Consider the following 15771-nt stretch of genomic DNA (forward strand, 5'->3'; position numbering starts at 1 on the left):
TGTGTGTGTGTGTGTGTGTGTGTGTGTGTGTGTGTGTGTGTGTGTACACAGCAGAAATTCTGAAGAATTGAGACTTCACACCTGGAATCTGCATGTAAGTTTAAATTTAAATGAACCAGAAAAGCAGATTGGGGGGGAAGGGGTGTCTGTTTAAAAGAACCTAACTCGGATCTCACGCATAAAGGAGGCACAAATTCAATTTCAGAGCACAGCAAGAAATGGCACCACTACCCCGACCCACAAAACCAAAGGAAGCTCCTGAGCACTGCCAGAGGTAGCCCACATTAAATAAGAATAAAAGAACCTGATGTGCCCAAATTGCAAGTATTCAATTCTCACTTATATGCAAACACTGTTTCAGCTCCACAGGGTAAATAAGGATTTGGCAGTAGGTTCTAGTTAACAATTCAACAGCCATACCCATAGATGACCTTATCTTTTCAAGTTCCTCGCTTACTCACACTTTACTAATTGCTTCTGAGAGCTTTAAATATAACTTGCTACAACCAGATTGACAAGCATGGATGAGATCCTTCCCAAGGCACAGCTTTAGAAGAGAGTTCTACAGTAAATTCCAAGGCTTAGTTGCCTATAAAATTGCAAAACTTTTAGTTAGGAGTTAAAAAGCACTTTGATATTAGCAGCATGAGCTAAAACCCTAAAGTTGTTCTCACTGGTAAACCAAGATGCAACTTCAGCAGTAAAGATGTCAAACTACAGATAGGGTCAATTCAAAAGAACAAAATTTAAACAGAGGTCCGGAGCGATAGCACAGTAATGGTAAGGCATTTGCCTTGCAACGCGGCTGCCCAGGAAAGACCTCGGTGTCACCAGGTGTGGTCCAAAAACCAAACCAAAACAAAACAAAAATTTAAACAGGCACTAAACCAACAGAAGGTAAGCATAAAAAAAAAAAAAGACTGAAATATATATAAATATACATATATACATACACACATATATAAATCAGATTAAACGGGTCCTCAGCTATATGCCTAGAAAGCAACACCCATGCCTTTGAACAGACACCTCAGTTGAGTAAGAACCAAGAGTATTGGTTAAAGTAACCACATTAGAAGCAGAAACAGTATGTTCTTTGCTCCACTGAAAGTACTCAGCCAAGTTCAAGAGTTCTGTCCCCCACGTGGGCCCCATTTAAGCTAAAAATTCCCTTGTGAGTTGAACGATTCCTACATGAATAATAAATTGTACACAACCTACCAGCAGTTGAACTAAGTAAAAGGCTAGGAAAGGCTCAGAGCAAAACTGAGTTCTGAGAGAGGACAGGTCTTGCTACTCCTGCTTCTCTTGGGCTTCCTTTTCAGCAAAAATCAAGTGTGTTCCAGGACAGGCATTATTGTGCACCTTGCCAAAACTTTGCATGGCAGGTATATTATTACCCCTAGTTTACATAGCAACAAAGTTGCTTATAGTCCTGTTCATACATTCAGTGCTCCTGTCATTCACTATGTTGCCTACATCTTAATCTACAACCTAACTAAATACTCAGCAAGAACAGATCCAAAACCCAGCTCCCAAAACCTGAAGTCACGCAATTTCATAAACGGAACCCCTCTTAAAAAGGAAACTCTTACTTATGCAAATCTTACAGAAGCCTATAATCCTATGAACACAGTATTAGGGCCCCCAAATCCCAGGCCTTGGAATCCCCCTAATGGGGGGGCTCCATCACTTCTAGCCTTATTCATCTTTGTATTCCAGGAACAATGCAAGGCAGAAAAAAATGCACTCAGCAACTGTTGAATAACTGATTCCTCGCTCTCACGACAGTAGCTCCTACCCTTTTTTTTTTTCAACCAACCACGGATTATTCCCTTCCCCCCCCAATCTATTCCCAGAATAAAGCTTTCCTTCCCTGCCACCTTCCTCCCCCCCCCCCCCCCCCCAAGCAGCAACAAAGCCAAGTGGTGGAAGAACACCGACTCCTGGGGTTGGAAACATCAAAGAATTCAGCCCTGATGCTCTCTGCCAGATTAGCTCTGTGACCTTGGCTGAATTAACTCCCCATTGTGAAGGGAGTCTCCTTTTCTCCACCTGCAAAAATGGGGAGCAAAACTCCTTCCCAACAGGGTGGTTGTCATTAAACTTAGATGATGCAAGCAAAACGCTTGGAACAAGGCCTTGCCACTCCACCACCGCTCCACCAAGCTCAGAGGGTGTTTGCAAACCATTGCACGAAATTCCCGCCCCCCTCCTAGCCAGCGCAGCCGCAACCCGCTGCAAAGGTAACCCCCAACCCCCCACCTCGACGTCCCCGAAACTCACCGCTGGCAAGTCCGGCCCCGCCGCTAAGGCGAGTGAGGCTCGGCCGCAGGAAACAGAAAATAAGGCCTCGGAGTCCCGCCCCCACGCCCGACGTCTATTGGTCGTAGGAATTAGAAAAGCACCAATCCCTAGCCGCCGTTTAGTAGCCGCTTGTTCCTATTGGTTCAAAACCATGCCTGTCCATAACGCGAGAGCCACCTCCGTCCGCCCCCTCCCCTCCCCCAGCGGAGCTCACTCACGGTCAAGGCTTGGGCAGCTGCACGCTTGAAGGATTCCAGAACCCAATGGGTCTCATCTCAGGTCCCCTGCCCAGACGGGCTAAGAAGCCCTAGCTGCTGCTACTGCTGCTGCTGCTGCAGCCATTGAATGACTGACTGATCCTACTCTGCTTTTCCAGCCCGAGAAGAAATGAAACCCCGCCCCACACACACTCACACACACACACACACACACACACCCCAAGAGGGCCTTCACGCAGTCGCACAGGCCTACGGAGTGGGCCAATCCGTAGGCCGCTCCAAGACAGGCTTAAAGGACCAATGAGCTCGCGCCGGAGCCGACCCAAGGCCTGAGCCTATGAGCATCCTCTGGCGCTGTTGCCAGGAGGAAACTCGGTTACCAACGGGACCGTGTGGCCTTTGAGCATCTCGACGGACTCGTGTGGCCTCTGGCCAATCCTAGGCGCCCAGGCTGCTGGCAGGACTGAAAAAATGTCCAGGGCCTATAAGACATGGGGTATCTGGGAGAGAAAGGTTTTATTGGGGTTTCTGAAAGAAAGGGTGTGGCCCAGTGTCCCGGCGCAAAGTTCTCTCTCTCTTCTTGCTTGCCTAAGGAACTGGTGCTCTCTGTCTGGAGCCCCCCTACTTGATGCTTCTCAGCCCTAGAAGTTTCTGAAGTGACTTGTCCGGCCAAGTTCTGACCCTCTCTGGGTTTTAAAAGAGAACATCAAATTCCGAATTTGTGGGCGAGCTGTTGAATTTCTGGAAGGAAGCTGTTCCTGCCAGGGGAAGGAGCTCTGAGGGTCATTAGGACAGACCCTGAAGGGGGATGTCCTTAGGGTCATTAAAAAAGCAGTTCTTCCCTGAGTAGGGATTTGGGGGTCATTAAGAGCAACTCTTGGAGCTGGGGGAATAAATCCTGGGAGTCTATTAGACACACTTCTGGAAGGTTGAAGGGGTTCCTAAAAGTCATTAGGAACTTGTTCCTATGGGGTAGCCTTAAGGAAATCCCACATTGTCAAGGGTGAAGAGGGAAGAGGTCTATGTGAGACGCTCTCAGGTCAAATAAAAACAGGAAAGCCGGGCCCGGAGAGATAGCACAGCGGCGATTGCCTTGCAAGCAGCCGATCCAGGACCAAAGGTGGTTGGTTCGAATCCCCGTGTCCCATATGGTCCCCCGTGCCTGCCAGGAGCTATTTCTGAGCAGACAGCCAGGAGTAACCCCTGAGCACCGCCGGGTGTGGCCCAAAAACCAAAAACAAACAAAAAAACAGGAAAGCCCGTGTCAAGAGTCATTTACTCGCAAAAGTACTAGAGATCAGTACTGGCATAGTGTACTAAGTAAAATGAGGACTCAGGGTCAGAGGATACAGCAAGTAAGGCATTTTTTGCCTGGCACTTGGCAGATCCTAGTTCAATTCCCAGCATCTCATATATATGGATGGACCATATAGACCTAGGATGCTCCCTGAGCACAGATCAAGGAGTAAGCTCTGAGTATTGCTGGGTGTGACCCAAAACAAAAACAGGAATCAAATGTTTGTTCAAGTGGCTGAAGCGGTAGCATAGCCGTAGGGCGTTTGCCTTGCAAGCAGCCAAGCTGGGTTCAAGTCCCGACATCCCATTTGTTCCCCTCTCCCCCTCTCCCATCCTGCAGGGGCAATTTCTGAGCACAGAGCCAGGAGTAACCCCTGAGAGCTGCTGGGTGTGGCCCAAAATCAAAAAATCAAAAAAAAAAAAAATGTCTGCTCAAAATCAGTCTCTAGGGGCCTGAGCGGTGGCAAGGAGAGGTAAGGCGTCTACCTTGCTGGTGCTAGCCTAGGAGGAACCGTGGTTCAATTCCCCCAGCGTCCCATATGGTCCCCCAAGCCAGGAGCGATTTCTGAGCTCATAGCCAGAAGTAACCCCCTGAGCGTCACTGAGTGTGGCCCAAAAATCCAAAAAAAAAGTCTATTCTGAGATTCTAAAAGATACACCTTCCAGGGCCAGAGCTATAGTGCAGCAGTAGGGCATTTGCCTTGCACTAGGCCAACCCAGAACAGACCTGAGTTCAACTCCAGGCGTCTCATATGGTCTCCAGAGCCAGGATGGATTTCTGAGTGCATAGCTTGGAGTAACCCCTGAGCGTCACTATACACACACACACATACACACACACACACACACACTCAGATACACCTTTAAGGGTAGGGCACTTATATATGACAAACAGCCCCCCCCCAATTAAACCCAGGTCAACCACACCATCTGTTCTATGTCTCCAGCCCCTCACTCACTTGTTAAAGTTTATCTTTTTCTACACTTATGACATGTTTAATATCATCCTATTTTCAGTACACTATTAATTCAGTCAGAATCAACTATAGTCTATAATTCAACCATTAATCTATAAAAGAAAAACATCAAGACTGGAGGTTAGAGAAACAGTATAGCAGGATAAGCGATTGCCTGGTATGTGACTAACCTGGATTTGTTCTCTGGCATCCATAGTCCTCAAGCCCTGCTATAAATGATTCCTGAGTGTAGAGCCAGGAATAAGCCCTAAGAACCATTAGGTGTGTGCCTCCCTGCAAAAAAAGAACGATTTCTGAGCACATAGCTAGGAGTGTCAAATGGGTGTGGCCCAAAAAAACCAAAAAAAAAAAAAAAAAAAAAAAGAATGGTTCTCAAGTTACGGGGAATGTTAGACTTTATTCATCGGCCCCCAGATGCACCAACAATATCTTGTGGCATTGCTTCTCTTTTGCATAGGCACATTAAAATGGGAAAATAATACATATGCAAACAAGTTCTTATCTAATAGAGATGGGAACACAAATTTGGTAATACAATTAGGCCTTATACCCTGAACATTGGCATAATGATTTGGCTCAGGCCTCAGAAGAATGGGCATCACACACACACACCTGAACAATGGATACTATCTATGGAAACAACTACAATTGTCTATAACATTACCAGGATCCAAGCCTCTATCAGGGAAGACCTACCACTGCTTTGGCATTGACTTACTCCAAAGAGTGCTCCCAACACCCAGACGACTCAGCAATAGCCTGCTTGCAGGGTAGATTGCTCTACATTTAATGGTATGCTGAAACTAGAGGATGTTCCACATCAGCCTGACATCGATGAAAAGAAATGCACAGAATCCAGAATCTTTAAATATAAGAACTGATACCAACAATAGCTGAAGTGTGAAAAAGTTTCACGGGGACCACGGAGAATGACTCTGTTTGGACAGAGTGGTATGCCTGGAACCCAGAGTCGGTCTTATGCCAATAAACTTCTGGGGTGAGGCCTTTTTGTAATCAGGCCAAGGATTTTCTTCCGTTTTCCCCATATTTTTCTGGATCTATGCAAACAACAGCGAATGCCACTATCATACCTTTACTATGTTTTTTTACTCTTATCCTTTAAGTCAAAAAAAATACAATTTATTGAACTTAAAAACAAATAACTGTAGTAGAATGCCTGTCTCGAATACAGGCAGGGAATGGGAAGGGGGAAAGTTACACTGGTGAAGGGGGGTGTTCTGTTTGTGACTGTAACCCAACTATGATCATGTTACTTAAATAAAAAATATATTAAAAAAAAAAAAAAAGAATGGTTCTGGGCTGGAGAGATAGCATGAAGGTAGTGTGTTTGCCTTGCGTGTGGAAGGATGGTGGATCTAATCCCAGCATCCCATGTGGTCCCCCGAGCCTGCCAGGAGCGATTTCTGAGCATAGAGCCAGGAGTAACCCCTGAGCACTGCAGGGTGTGACCCAAGACCAAAAAAAAAAAAAGAAAAAGAAAAAGAAAAAGAATGGTTTTAATCTCCCTCATGTAGATGCAACTTTAAAAATAAAACGAAAATATCCTGCCTTCCAACCCCACCCCCCACTTGGGACTCCATATGCAAGAGAGTACTCCCAGAATAGTGCTCATGAGTCACTCCTTGTTGTGCTTAGGGCACCACAGGGCTCATGCAGGGATCCAGCCCAGTTCTCCTATATGCAAAGCATACACTGCAGTCCTTTGAATTGTCTCCCTGACCCAAATTTTGTGTGTTTTTTTATTTGCTTGCTTTTTTGGTGGGTGGGTATTGTACCACTGCCAGAGGTTGCCCCTAGTGGTGCTCACAGACCATGTGGTATTGGTGCTGATATCAAACCAAACTGGGGTCTGTTGCATGCAAGGCAAGCATCATAATTCTATACTATTTCTTTAGCCCTCCAATTATTTCTTGGGGGGGGGAGCAGTGTTCAGCTACAGCTAGCAGTGCTGAGGGAGTGCATTCCTAGCTATGTTTGTGCTCAAGAGTAGTTCCTAGCGGTGTTCCAGGGATCATCACTTGGTGCTGCAGATCAAGCCCAGGTTGGCCACATGCAAGTTATTACAGCAAGGCAAATGTTTTATCTCCTGTACTGTCTCTGGTCCCTTTAATTTTTTTAAAGGATGGGGCCCGGAGAGATAGCACAGCGGCGTTTGCCTTGTAAGCAGCCGATCCAGGACCAAAGGTGGTTGGTTCGAATCCCCGTGTCCCATATGGTCCCCCGTGCCTGCCAGGAGCTATTTCTGAGCAGACAGCCAGGAGTAACCCCTGAGCACCGCCGGGTGTGGCCCAAAAACCAAAAAAAAAAAAAAAATTTTTTAAAGGAAGCAAAACACATTAATTTCCTCATGGCTCTCTATCCTTTGTCTTCTTCCCTCATTCCACAAACTCTCCTTGGGAGTTTCTAGTTTCATAACTAGTCATATGTCTCTGAGGCAAGTTATTTGATTTCTCTAATCCTCTTATTTTATATCTACAGTTGAATTCATAGAACTGGAGCATTAGTACACCAGGGAAGGTGCTTTCCTTCTACATGGTCAACCTAAGTTCGATCCTCAGCACTCCACATGGTCTCTCAAGCTCTACCAGGAGTGATTTCTGAGTTCAGAGCCAGGAGTAAGCCCCAAGTGCCACTGGGTATGGCCCATAAACCAACAAGTGGGGCCAGAGCCATAGCAATACAGCAGGTAGGGTGTTTGCCATATTCGGATTTGATATCCATCATTCCATATGATTCCCTGAGCCTTCCAGGAGTAATTCCTGAATACAGGACCAGGAATAACCCCTGAGCACTGCCAAGTGTGGACCAAAAACAAACAAACAAAACACAAAGTTAAATATTAAAAAATAAAATTTTATTTCTATTTTCCTTTCTTGGTTGTGAGATTTAATGAAAGAATAAAGACAAAGCACTTGGAAACCCAATTGGCATGTGGTAAATATTTAGGAAATATTAACTGCACAGATGAGTGATACTGATGAGAAGAAAGAGCAGGGGCAGGTGAACAAGGAGGAGGAGAATGTGATAATACAAAGTACTGAGCATAAAACCCAGAACAGGAACCGGAGAGATAGCACAGCGGTAGGGAGTTTGCCTTGCATGCAGATGACCCGGGATGGGCCCGGGTTCAACTTCCGGTATTCCATATGGTCCCCTGAGCCTGCCAGGAGCAATTTCTGAGCACAGAGCCAGGAAACCCCTAAGTGTGGTCAGGTGTGACCCAGAAAAACAAAAAACAAACTAACGAAAAACAAAATAGAGGCCCATGATATAGTTCAGTGAGTAAAACACTTTCCTTGCATATGACCAACCCAGGTTTGATCCTTAGCACCACAAAATTCTGCCAGGTGTGAGTCAGAGCCAAAACTAAGTCCTGACCACTTTTGGGTGTGACCCAACAAACACTCCACTGGAGTGCTCCCCCAAGTCAATCCCTTTATTTATTTGTTTGTTTGTTTGGGAGCCACACCCAGCAGTGCTCAGGGTTACTCCTGGCTCTATGCTCAGTAATTACTCCTGGCAAGCTCTTGGGGAACCATAAGGGATGTCAGGGATCAAACCCAGATTGGCCATATTCAAGGAAATGCTCTACCCATTGTTCTATCCTCTAGACCCACTTTTGTTTTGTTTTGTTTTGGGGCCACACCCAGCTTTACTCAGGGATTACTCCTGGCTCTGTGCTCAGAAATTACACTTGGAAGGCTTGGGGAACCATAGGGGATGCCAGGGATCAAAGCTGAATCCATTCCGGGTCAACCTCATGCGAGGCAAACACGCTACCACTGTGCTATCACTCTGGCCCTTCCAGCCCCACTTTTTTTTTTTTTTTTTGGTTTTTGGGCCACACCCAGCGGTGCTCAGGGTTGGTTACTCCTGGCTATCTGCTCAGAAATAGCTCCTGGCAGGCACGGGGGACCATATGGGACACCGGGACTCGAACCAACCACCTTTGGTCCTGGATCGGCTGCTTGCAAGGCAAACGCCACTGTGCTATCTCTCCGGGCCTCCACTTTTTTTTTTTTTTTTTGGCATAGTATTTCCAGCTAATTTTTTTTTATTTTTAAAATTTATTATTTTTTTTTAAATTTTGGTTTGGAGACCATACTCAGTGGTGCTCAAGGCATATTCATAGCTCTATGCTCAGCGATCACTTTTAGTGGCATCCAAGAACCTTATGAGGTCCCAAGAATCAAATCCAGGTTTCCTGTGTAAAAGGCAAGCACTTTGCTGACTGTACTTCTCTCTCTCTGGCCCTTTTAGCGGTTTGGGTTTTCTTTTTTTCTTTTGGAAGGTCACACCTGTCAGTTCTCAGAGCTGAATTCTGGCCCTATGCTCAAGTATCACTCCTGGCAATGCTCTTGAAGAAGTAGATGGGATGCCAGGGGTCAAACCTGGGTCACTCCTATGTAAGGCAAATGCCCTACTCATTTGCTATCTCTCTGGTCTTCTTTTAGTGATTTTTTTCTATAACAAATATTTTGGGGCTAAAGAAATAATACAGTAAATAGGGCAACTTGCCTTAACTCAGCCAACCCAGGTTTAATCCTAAGCATCCCATATGGTCCCCTGAGCACTGCCAGGAGTGATTCCTGAGTGCAGAACCAGAAGTAAGCTCTGAACATTGCTGGGTGAAGCCCCAAACCAAAATAAATAAAGAAAATATTTTAATTTGTATAACTGTCACCAATCCAGTTTTAGAGCATTCCGATCAGCCAAATAAATCTTTCACCTTGGGGCCTGTGAGATAGTATAGCAGGGATGGTGTTTGCCATGCCCCCAAAACAAAACTGGAGCTGGGGCCACAACTGGCAGTGCTCAAGATTTACTCCTGGCTCTGCACTTAGCGGTCATTCCTGATGGTGTCAGGGGACCATATGGGATGCCAGCAATTAAACCAGGGTCAGCAGCTGCAAGTCAAAGACCCTATCCCAGTGATGGGCATCCTGCGTCTAGCGAGCCACATATGGCTCTTTACAATTTTAATTTGGCTCTTCTGTGTGCTGGGCGGCTGCTCCAGGAGTCAGGACTCTGCTTCTAACCTCTGTCTGTGCGCGCGCCCTGTGTGCAGCCCAGGAAGCTGGCTGCAAGAGTGTAGGTGTTCCCCCAACGTCATCCTTTCTTAAACCTTTCTTTGATATGTAAAAGTCCACTAAATATGTACTTTTGTCTCTCTCTCTCTTGACCTGAAGCCTCCTGGTATTGGGAATTAGTTTTAATAAAGAAAGAGGTGTTGGGGCCGGTGAGATGGCGCTAGAGGTAAGGTGTCTGCCTTGCAAGCGTTAGCCAAGGAAGGACCGTGACCGCGGTTCGATCCCCCGGCGTCCCATATGGTCCCCCCAAGCCAGGGGCAATTTCTGAGCGCTTAGCCAGGAGTAACCCCTGAGCATCAAACGGGTGTGGCCCGAAAAAAAAAAAAAAAAAAAAAAGAAAGAAAGAAAGAGGTAAAGAGGTATTCTAGCTTTTTGGGCTCGAGGCAGAGAGTACATGATAAAAGGCCATGGACTCCATGATCATCCTTTCCTGGCTAGCTTGGTTTATTATTTCTTTCCTGCTACCCTGCTTCTTCAGACCAGGTTGGGTGGGGTTTAGAAATATAGTGCTTGGAATGATCTTAAAACACATATTTTATTTTGCACATGAGTGGGCATCTTCCTTGAACCGATTCTCAACTCAGAGTTTTCCGTGGATTCTCATGTGCAGAGTACTCATGATTAAAGTTGTGAGCTAATGCCCTTAAATGCTGTTTTTCATAATTTTTTTTTTGGTTTTTGGGCCACACCCTGTGACGCTCAGGGGTTACTCCTGGCTATGTGCTCAGAAGTCGCTCCTGGCTTGGGGGACCATATGGGACGCCAGGGGATCGAACCGCGGTCCTGTCCAAGGCTAGCGCAGGTAAGGCAGGCACCTTACCTCTTGCGCCACCGCCCGGCCCCCTGTTTTTCATATTGATTATGACTTTCTGCATAATACAAGTGCCAATCAGAAATTTTTTGCAAGAGTGGAAACATTTCAATATCTCCTTCTCAGACACAGCTATCCCAGAATCAGATTCTTTTTTGAACACATCCATCTTATGTCTTACTGTAAAAACTACTTGTGAAACTCCCCTGCAGAGAAATATTAAATTCATTAGAGAAAATGAACAATGTCTGCCAAATACACAAGCTTAGCTATCCATTCCTTGTCCAACTGGGGCTGTACAAAGTCAGTGCTCACAGGAACTGCACTTCTTCTTCCCTCTTGCCAACAAGGCGACAACAGCCACTTCACTTCTGCATGGAGAAGATACTAGTAGTGGGCATCCATACTCTCACCCAGGGTGCTGAATAGCCTGGATTTGATCACAATTGTGAATTTCACAAATTATCTTTACTGTGTCATCTGTCACAGAGTTTAGTTCAGCAGGAAAATTTTTTTTAATCCATTCTATCATACAATGAGTAGATACAATGTACAGGTGTGCAACTTCTTTTTCTTGTGACTACACAAAAACACTGAGCCATGTATAGTGCATCATCTGTACATACATCAACACATCAGATTATTATTCTGAGTGAAATGAGTCAGAAGGAGAGGTGTAGGGCCCAGAGAGATAGCACAGCAGCGTTTGCCTTGCAAGCAGCCAATCCAGGACCAAAGGTGGTTGGTTCGAATTCCAGTGTCCCATATGGTCCCCCATGCCTGCCAGGAGCTATTTCTGAGCAGACAGCCAGGAGTAACCTCTGAGCATCGCCGGGTGTGGCCCAAAAACCAAAAAAAAAAAAAAAAGGAGAGGTGTAGACACAGAGTAATCCTTTGTGGCATATAAGGATAATAAATGGCAATATGGTAATAATATCTAGAGAAAATAGGGATCAGGGACAGGAGGACTAGTCCATGATAGGAAGCTTGCCATAAAAAGTGGTGAGTTCGGGGCCCGGAGAGATAGCACAGTGGCGTTTGCCTTGCAAGCAGCCAATTCAGGACCAAAGGTGGTTGGTTTGAATCCCGGTGTGCCATATGGTCCCCCGTGCCTGCCAGGAGCTATTTCTGAGCAGACAGCCAGGAGTAACCCCTGAGCACTGCCGGCCCAAAAACAAAAAAAAAAAAAAAAAAAAAAAAAAAAAAAGTGGTGAGTTTAGTTAGAATAGAGAAAGGTACATTATGACATTGATAGTTGGAACATATCACTCTGGACAAGAACTGGATGCTGAAAATGGATAAGTGACATGCATGGTACCCTTTAATTAACAATATTGCAAACCACGGTGTCATAAAGGAAAGTTTGCAAACCTCAGTGTCATAAAGAAAAAGAGAGATAGAGAGAAAAAAGCAAAACGCCTGCCCCTGACATAGGCAGAGGGTGAAGGGGAAGAAAACAAGGGACATTGGTGGTGGGTAAAGTGCACTGGTGAAGAGTGGTGTACATTCTATGATTGAAACTCCAGTATGAATAATTTTGTAACAAATATGCTTAAATAAAAATTATTTTTAAAATGTTTCAGGCACTCTATCATAATTGTTTTATGATATATCATATGCCTTTAACAAAGTGACATTTTTGGTTTTGTATGTATTTTATTTTGGTTTCTTGCAGCACACACTAAAGTGTCAATAGATTTTTTTTTTCTTTCAGTGAAATCACTACTTTTCTCTGGAACACTGTCCTTGCTTTTAAAGATTGTTTAAAGGTGGGCCCGGAGAGATAGCACAGCAGTGTTTGCCTTGCAAGCAGCCGATCCAGGATCTAAGGTGGTTGGTTTGAATCCCGGTGTCCCATATGGTCCCCCGTGCCTGCCAGGAGCTATTTCTGAGCAGATAGCCAGGAGTCACCCCTGAGCACCGACAGGTGTGGCCCAAAAACAAAAACAAACAAACAAAAAGATTGTTTAAAGGTTTTTCTCTTTTACCAGTTTCATCTCCATATTGTTGGATTTCAAATTTTCAGCGCATTTTGGTCATCAAGAGGAAACGTTTTGAAATATTTTGCTTCCTTATTATCAGAAATCAAAGCATTTTTCCTCGAGAAGGGGGTTCACTATTCAGAATTAACAAACGATCAGTGGATTCAAAAACTGTATTTCTTGGTGGATGTTACTTCACATCTAAATCAGCTTAATCACAAACTACAGGGGAAAGGAAACACAATTTTTTCAATGTTAGAAGAAGTTATTTTATTTGAAAACAAATTATCTGTTTTTGCTCAAGATTTTGACAGAGAAACTTTGACTCACTTTTTTTTTTTTTTTTTTTTTTTTTTTGGTTTTTGGGTCACACCTGGCAGTGCTCAGGGGTTATTCCTGGCTCCAGGCTCAGAAATTGCTCCTGGCAGGCACGGGGGACCATAATGGGACTCGGGGATTCAAACAGATGACCTCTTGCGTGAAAGGCAAACGCCTTACCTCCATGCTATTTCTCCAGCCCCTGATTCACCTTTCAAGCCTGTTGAAACACCGCCAAGAAAATAATTCTGATATTGACATTACCTATTTTAAAACAGCACTTTTAAATATGAGGGAAGCTTTTCTCAAGAGGTTTCAGGATTTCAGAAACAGCAAAGCGACGTTGGCAAACACCGCTGTGCTATCTCTCCGGGCCCGCGAACAATTATTTTCTTTTTTTTTTTTTTTATAATTTTTTTATTTTGAATTATGAGAACAAAAGATGCAAAGAAAGAGGATATGGTAAAGTTACAGTGGAAGGACAATCACCCATAACATAATTATCAGAAGAAGTCCCCTTGCTGATATCTTAACTTTGAACTTTCACCAAAGAAAGTTAAGATAAATAAAACAGAATCCATGTGCAATTACTTTGTCCCTCAAGTCCCCAGATTGTAGCACATTATAATATTTCTTAACAGCACACAAGGCAATCTAAAGCCATCAAACTTACGTAACTCCTTAAACATTAGAGGCATAGTATTTTTTACATTTCCATGTACATGCATATTAGCTTAAGTTAACCTCAAATTTTAAGTGGGTGCGTTTTAAGGATTAGAGTCAAAGGAGCACAGTAAAAACGGTGTTAGAGTGGCAATTGTTGTTTGCATAGGCCCACCAAAATATGAGAGGCATGGAAAGGAATAACCTTGGCCTAAATACAAAGAGATTCTACCCCTGAAGTTTCCTGGCATAAGACCAGCTCTAGGCCTCAGGAAAGTTATCGTTCGATCCAAGACTTTGTCTGTAGTGCCAACACACTTTTCACACAGTCTCTGTTGTTGGTCTCATGTTTCTGTATTAAAGATTCTGGAATCTGCATGTCCTACATTGAAGTCATGATGTGGAGTGCCTTCTCGTTTCACCTCACCATGAAAGGGCAATGCAGGAAGCCCTTTCCTGTAAGCAGGTTGTTGTTGTTAAGTCTTCTCAGTGTTAAGGGAAGTCTCTTTTGAGCAGGACGATGTCTGAGCAGTGGTAGGGTCTTCCGTGGTAGAGGATTGCTTCCAGGTGATGTTATAGACAAACCTCACAATTAAGGGGCAATACAGCAAGCCCTGTCCAGTAAGCAGGTCTTTGTTCTTGTTGTCTTCTCAGTGTTAAGGGGTGTTTCTTTTGAGTAGATGTCAGAGCAGCTGTAGGGTCTTTCCTGGTACAGGAATGCCACCAGGTGATGTTATATACAACCTTGGATGTTTTGTAAATGTCTTCTGTAGATCAAGGGGTGAATGGAGAATGCCCATTCTTCTGAGGCCTGTGCCAGGCGAACAATTATTTTCGAGTATGAATCTTATCAAGAGTAAATTGAGAAATTGTCTCATCGATGAGAACCCAGAATCATGTCTAAAATTAAAAACAACAACATCAAACCTGACTCAAACTATCCAAGGAAATGCAAGGCCAATGTTCACATTAGTGTTTGTGACTTGGTCAGTCATTGTCAAGATGTAATTTTCTCTACATTGTAAGGCAAATTTTATGGAATTTAACGTTATCGATAAATAATATCATTCTAAAGTGTTTGTTTTATTAGTTGTGTTATTTGTATCCTCCCGACCTATGTGGATACCTGCATGCAAAATATTCTTAATAAAAACTTATTGAAACTAAAAACAGTGTACCATCCTATGCATTTTTGGTTTTAAAAATGTGGCATGGGGCCCGGAGAAAATAGCACAGTGGCGTTTGCCTTGTAAGCAGCCGATCCAGGACCAAAGGTGGTTGGTTCGAATCCCGGTGTCCCATATGGTCCCCCGTGCCTGCCAGGAGCTATTTCTGAGCAGATAGCCAGGAGTAAACTCTGAGCACCGCCGGTGTGACCCAAAAACAAAACAAAACAAATAATAATAATAAAAATTAAAAAAAATGTGGCTCTCGGGGCTGGAGCAATAGCATGGAGGTAAGGCGTTTGCCTCTTATGCAGAAGGTCGATGGTTCAAATCCCGGTATCCCCCATGGTCCCCTGAGCCTGCCAGGAGCGATTTCTGAGCATAGAGCCAGGAGTAACCCCTGAGCGCTGCCAAAAAAAAAAAAAAAAATCCCAAAAAACAAAAAAATTGTGGCTCTCAAAATAAATTTCAATGGTGGTTTTGGCGAGATTTGGCTCAGTTGAAAAAAAAAAGGTTGCCGACCACTGCACTACCCACTGTGCTATCTCTACAGCCACCCAAAATTTTTTACATTTATTTTGTTTTCTTGGGAGGCCACACCTGGCAGCACTCAGGGGTGATTTCTGGCTATACGCTTGGAAATCACTTCTGGCAGGTCAAGGAACCATATGGGATGCTAGGAATTGAATCCAGGTTGGCCAAGTGCAAGGCAAACGTCCTACCCGCTGTGCTATTGCTCCACCACTCCCAATTTGTTTTTTTGTTTTTGTTTTTGTTTTTGGGCCACACACAATGATGCTTGGGGTTACTCCTGGCTATGCACTCAGAAATCGCTCCTGGCTTGGGGGACCATATAGGACACCAGGGGATGGAACCTCGGTCTGTCCTAGGTTAGCCACGTGCAAGGCAAACATCCTACCAC

General features: G+C 44.5%; 1 protein-coding gene across 2 annotated transcripts in view; it reads right to left on the reverse strand.

Moving 5' to 3' along the window:
- The window catches only part of KDM4A (lysine demethylase 4A), a 53119-nt gene extending 50444 nt beyond the window's left edge, over window positions 1-2675 (reverse strand). The window contains exon 1 of one of the 2 annotated variants that reach the window (XM_049774646.1): window positions 2526-2675. The gene's annotated coding sequence lies outside the window, so the exon portion shown is untranslated. Of the gene's footprint in view, window positions 1-2286; window positions 2320-2525 lie in introns of those variants that run through there. The other variant, XM_049774647.1, reaches the window with a different exon arrangement.
- Window positions 2676-15771: the final 13096 nt, after the last annotated feature.

Source organism: Suncus etruscus, chromosome 6 (genome assembly GCF_024139225.1).
Source record: "Suncus etruscus isolate mSunEtr1 chromosome 6, mSunEtr1.pri.cur, whole genome shotgun sequence".
Taxonomy (NCBI): domain Eukaryota; kingdom Metazoa; phylum Chordata; class Mammalia; order Eulipotyphla; family Soricidae; genus Suncus; species Suncus etruscus.